Source organism: Mandrillus leucophaeus, unplaced genomic scaffold, assembly GCF_000951045.1.
Source record: "Mandrillus leucophaeus isolate KB7577 unplaced genomic scaffold, Mleu.le_1.0 Scaffold289, whole genome shotgun sequence".
Lineage (NCBI taxonomy): Eukaryota > Metazoa > Chordata > Mammalia > Primates > Cercopithecidae > Mandrillus > Mandrillus leucophaeus.
This window is the reverse complement of record NW_012103020.1, coordinates 1,374,878-1,381,093: the sequence shown is the minus strand read 5'-3', so window position 1 is coordinate 1,381,093 and position 6,216 is coordinate 1,374,878. Positions and strand designations below refer to the sequence as shown.

Genomic DNA, 6,216 nt, shown 5'->3' with positions numbered 1-6,216 from the left:
TCTCAAAAAAAAAAAAAAAAGAAAAAGAAAATATGTTTAATAGATACATAAAACTGTCTAGAGGGATAACAGTGTTTCACTCAGAAATGCTGTTGTGGGGGAAATTGGGAAACTTTTTATACTATATACCTTTCCATATGATTATTTTGGTGATAATGAAAAATTAAAATGTAATAAAAAACTAATTTTTCATAGATGGGAAGTTAAGATGTGTAAAATGCAATGAGATTTATAAGTATTACCTTTGGATAGGTTTCTTTCTTTTCCAATTTTATGGGTTTTTTTTACTTTTAAAATTTTTAAATTGACACATAATATTTAACATACTTATGGGATACATAGTGATGTTGTGACACATATATGTGATCAGATCAGCAAGCATATCCATCATCTCAAACACTTATCATTTCTTTGTGTTGGAACATTCAATACCCTCCAGCTAGCTACTTGAAACTATAATATACAACTGTTAACTATAGTCATCCTATAGTGCTACAGCAAAATACGGAAGGCTTCATGAATTTGCATGCCATTCATGATAATCTTCTCTGCATCATTCCAATTTTAGTGTTTGTGCTGCTGAAGTGGATACATTTGCCAATTTAAAAATGATTGTATATTACTTTGCCAACAAAAACTGAATGGGTTTAATTTAAAATAAAAGGCCAGGAAACATCTGAAAAGGTTTTTGTTTTGTTTTTTGATTGAAACATTCTCGCTCTGTCGCCCAAGCTGGAGTGCAGTGGCGCAATCATGTCTCACTCCAACCTCGACTTTCCAGGCTCAAGCAATCCTCCCACCTTAGCCTCCCCAGTAGCTGGGATTACAGGTGCCCACCAAAAAGCCTAGTTAATTTTTGTATTTTTTGTAAAGACGGGTTTTCATCATGTTGCCCAGGCTGGTCTCAAACTCTTAGGCTTAAATGATCTGCCTACCTTGACCTCCCAAAGTATTGGGATTACAGGCACCCGACCTTGAATCTTTTTTTGTTTCGTTTTTTGAGACAGAGTCTTGCCTTGTATCATTTTTATTTATTTTTTTATTCTTGAGATGGAGTCTCTCTCTGTTGCCAGGCTGGAGAGAAGTGGCATGATCTTGGCTCACTACAACCTTCGACTCCCTGGTTCAAGTGATTCTCCTGCCTCAGCCTCCTGAGTAGCTGGGATTACAGGCACGTGCCACCATGCCCAGCTAATTTTTTTGTATTTTTACAAAATACAAAAACAGGATGAAACAGGGTTTCGCCATGTTGGCCAGGATGGTCTAGATCTCCTGACCTCGTGATCTGCCCACCTCGGCCTCCCAAAGTGCTAGGATTACAGGCGTGAGCCACCGCGCCCAGCATTGTATCATTTTTAAAAAGTCAACTTCAGCACAATATTTATGGTATTTCATAGATAACAGAATTTTTTTGTTTTTGTTTTTGAGGGAGAGTCTCAATCTGTCACCCAGGCTGGAGTGCAGTGGTACGATCTCAGCTCACTGCAACCTCCACCTCCGGGGTTCAAGTGATTCTTGTGCCTCAGCCTCCAGAGTAGCTGGGACTACAGGCATGCACCACCACACATGGCTAATTTTTGTATTTTCAGTAGAAACTGGGTTTCACCATGTTGCCCAGGCTGGTCTCAAATTCTTGAGCTCAAAGGGATCCCCCTGCCTCGGCCTCACAGGTGTGAGCCACCTCCCCAGCCAACAACAGGACCTTTTTTTTTCTTTTTTTTTTTTTTAGCTGAAGAAAAATCCATGACTTAGACACTTAAACAAAAAGAAGTAACATCTACTGGCCGTTATTTATTTATTTATTATTTTTTTCTTTTTTTGAGACGGAGTCTTGCTCTTTTGCCCAGGCAGGAGTGCAGTGGCGTGATCTCGGCTCACTGCAAGCTCCGCCTCCTGGGTTCACGCCATTCTCCTGTCTCAGCCTCCCAAGTAGCTGGGACTACAGGTGCCCACCACCACGCCCAGCTAATTTTTTGCATTTTTTTTTTTTAGTAGAGACGGGGTTTCACCGTGTTAGCCAGGATGGTCTCGATCTCCTGACCTCATGATCTGCCCACCTCAGCCTCCGAACGTGCTGGGATTACAGGCGTGAGCCACCGCGCCCAGCCTACTGGCCTTTAATCTTGAATGCTGTCTAGTGAAGTTGGAGGGTATTTCTTTCTTTTTCTGAGACAGGATCTCACTCTGTTGCCCAAGCTGGAGTGCAGTGGTCTGATCACAGCTCACTGTAGCCTCAACCTCCCGAGCTCAAGTGATCCTCCCACCTCAGCTTCTGGAGTAGCTGAGACTACAGGTGTGTGCCAAAACGCCCGGTTAAGTTTTTGCATTTCTTGTAGAGATGGGGTTCCGCTATATTGCTCAGGCTGGTCTCGGACTCCTGGGCTCAAGTGATTCACCCACCTGGGCCTCTCAAAGTGCTGGGATTGCAGGTGTGAGCCACTGCACCCGACCAGGTATTTCTTTTCTCATTTTCATTTGCATCTACAAATTTATATAGGATGGGAGGGAAAAATCATGAGATTACAAATTGGGATCTTTCTTTTAAGATTCAAGTTCATTAGCACATATCTGATGACAAATGTGACCATAGAGAGCCTGGTAGGAACAAGACAGTTAAAATGATAATGGGGGTGGAGTAAGGGTGAAATACCCAACAGGAAATTTACTATAAGGGAGGAGCTATCTGAATGGATGACCCAGACCTTTCTGCAGGACCTGAATCATTGAAGGCAGATGTTACCTTGAGGTGCAATGTGTAGCTGAACTAGAAATTTCTCCCTACTTAGATACTGTACAATGTCTTAAAGGAAATGTCTGTATTTGATGAGTTTGAAGTGCTTACTGAGAAAGCCACTTCTAAGAGTGACACTGGAGCAAGTACCTGGAAGAAACGCTGAGCCCCAGCTGCACTGGCAGAGACCTGTTTCAGTTGCCTTTGGAACAAAGAGCAGGGCACCAGTGTTAAGGAAGGAGAGTGTCCAGGTTCTTGGCATCTTGAACAAAGAAGTGGGCAAAATGCACAAAACAAGGAAGAAATGAAGGATTTATTGAAAATGAAAGTACACTACACAGTGTGGGAGGGCCCCATTACAGAATTTTTGGGAGTTGAAATATCCTCTACTTGGGGAACACCCTATGTAAATGGAGATGATGAAGTAAAGTTACAAAGTCATTTACTTGGCCTACGCCCTATGGAGAGGATATTTCCTGTAATAGCTGAAGTGAGAATAGGCCTTATGTTCCCTGCCTCCAGACTCTGTTTTCCTGCCTCATCTCCCCACCAAGAGACGTGATCCTCATAAATCTTTAAGGGAAGCAGAGGGACAGGGGTTCTTTTTTCTGTACGTGCTTCATGCTGACTCAGGGCATAGTCCTTACCTATTGGGGATCACAGAACTCTCGCCCTGGTCTGTCTAGTGAAGGCAGGGTAGCTTCTTGATGACCAGGGGTGGTGTCTTCACCTGGAACTAGCTGGAACCTTTGTTGCATGATCATCTGGAGCTTGATGGTCTCTGGGCAAGAGGACATGAATTTGGTTAAAAGATTTAGTGGGAACCTCAAAGGGTAGATACCCATGCTGTCAAGAATGTTTGTTATAGAGATTTGCAGAAGAAAAACAAAACCTGATCTGTTCTAGGATTCATGTGTTTCCTTGAAGTCTTAGCACAACCAACTTTATTTTGGTTTGGTTTGGTTTGGTCTGTTGGGGCCTAGTGCATGAGCTTAGTCCAAAACGATGGGCTCCCAGAATTTTGTTTACAAAAATTCCCCCTTCTCACCTAAGTGAAGAATGCGACCAAAAGTTAAGGCCTTAGTGCCACTCTCAGTTACCATCATTTTGTGCATCCGGTCGCAGCACATCATTTGTAGGTTACAGTGTCCTCATGGTTGCACATTTCTTTCAGCTCCAGTTATTCCAGTTGAAGAGAGACCATATGACATTCTAGAGACAGCTTCATGCAAGCATTAAAACCTTTGAGAGAAAACAGCACACCAGGGAGACTATGATTATGACTATTGGGAGGATAATAGCAAGAGTTTGGAGTATGCTCCTGACCCAAGGTCCCCTAAAAACCAAACCTCCTAAAATCAAATAGATCAAAGAATGAGCTAAAGAGTTTACTCATTTAACTAGGCAGTCTCTTTGTTAATCTCCTACCACTGAATTTTTATAGTCTTCATGTGATGTATTTCTCCATAGGCCAAAAGTGCCAGCAGCTGCAGATACTTCCTTGTTCAGCCAATTCTATCATAACTTTCACAAAAGAATTTAAAGTTGGTTGTATAACTGTAGCCTTTAGAGTTTGCTGCATAGCCTATCATGAGGGATACATTTCTTTTCTTTTCTTTTCTTTTCTTTTCTTTTCTTTTCTTTTCTTTTCTTTTCTTTTCTTTTAAAGATAGAGTCTCACTCCGGCTGGAGTGCAGTGGCACAATAGTCTTGGCTCACTGCAACCTCTGCCTCCCCGGTTCAAGTGATTCTCCTGCCTCAGCCTCCTGAGTAGCTGGGATTACAGGCACCCACCACCACGCTCGGCTAATTTTTGTATTTTCAGTAGAGACAAGATGTCTCCATATTGGCCAGACTGGTCTTTAACTCTGGACCTCAGGTGATTGGCCTCGCAAAGTGCTGGGATTACAGGCATGAGCCACCCCACCCGGCCTGAGGGATATATTTCTAATCGTTGCTTCTTTTACTTTAAACCACGGAAAAAGAACCTAACAAATGATGCCCTTTTAGAAGAGTGAAGGCCTCCTGGCAGTGTTTTCTTTAACCCACGATGTGGGTTAAGAGGAATGAACAAATGTTTTGTTTTTGACTGATTATGAGGCAACGTATGTACCACAAAATTTCTTACCTACATTGGGCCTTCATCTTTTATCTATCAAAGTGCAAGGGTATCCATGTATAAGGCTGGCTGCAAACTCCTTCACAATAAAAATACACCACATTAATGCACACAACAGACCCCTTTTCCACTTCTATTGTTCCTAGGGGCATAAGAAAAAATATTCAAAGATAAGAGTTTCATGACAGTAGAAGTCTTAATCTGTGAATTAGGGAAAAACTGTTCTTATCAAGGATGCCATCTGCTTCTTGGGAGACATTTCCCTGGTCGGCTTTACCTCAAGGGTTCCAATGGATGCACAGTTCCAATAGTGTGGAGGGACCCGGGACCCTTCTCAGTTGTGAAATCATAAACCCAAAGCCCAAGGTTCTGAAGTTTTGTTGTAGTGTGGATGACAAGGACAGTCTTTCTCTGATGTTTTCAGAAGATCCAAACCATAAAAAAGCTTTTTTTTTCACCTGGTGAAAATACACTGTAGCATAATAGTCTACTGTTATAACATCAGCCCTCTTGCATGGGAAAGCTTTTATACAACCAGAAAACATACATTGAAAATAACAATTGAATGAAATCCCTTTATAAAATGTTTAAATGGTCCACCAGGTGAACAAATGTATGTGAAACTTTGTCTTCTCAGGAATATAGAACCAAGCTTTGGTTGTAATGTTTTAAACAATTTCAGTATCAGCTGTTTTTTGTTTTTTGTTTTTTTCTTTTTTGAGATGGGCGCTGTGTCGCCCAGGCTGGAGTGCAATGACACAATCTTGCCTCATTTCAACCTCCACCTCCCGGGTTCAAGCAATTCTCCTGCCTCAGCCTCCCAAGTAGCTGGGACTATAGGCATGTGCCACCATGCCTGGCTAGTTTTTGTATTTTTAGTAGACATGGGGTTTCACCATGTTGGTCAGGCTGGTCTCGAACTCCTGACCTTGTGATCCACCTGCCTCGGCCTCCCAAAGTGCTGGGATTATAGGCATGAGCCACCGTGCCCAGCCTATCAGCTGGTTTAATATGAAACTCTGGCAGTATTTTCTTGGTATTTAATTAATTTTTGTTCTACTCGGATTAGTAGCTTTATACAAGGAAATCTGGGTTATTTCTGTGGTTTACAATAACAATTTAATAACTGTAATTATAATTGATAGCACATACTACTTTAGAAATCCCATACAATTTTGGAACATGTATTAGTACTATTCACAAAAATATAACCTAAAGAAGACTGAACATCATTTGGCAATCCCATGTACCTAACATGTCAGAAAATCCTGTTTACCTCTTTTCTGAATGTTTTCAAGGCTCTCTTTTTTTTTTTTTTTTTTTTGAGACAGAGTCTCGCTCTGTCACCCAGGCTGGAGTGCAGTGG

General features: G+C 41.7%; 1 pseudogene; it reads left to right on the top strand.

Annotated features, from left to right (window-relative positions):
* The first annotated feature begins 1,850 nt into the window (after nt 1-1,850).
* LOC105543648 lies at nt 1,851-5,775 on the top strand (annotated as a pseudogene).
* Nucleotides 5,776-6,216: the final 441 nt, after the last annotated feature.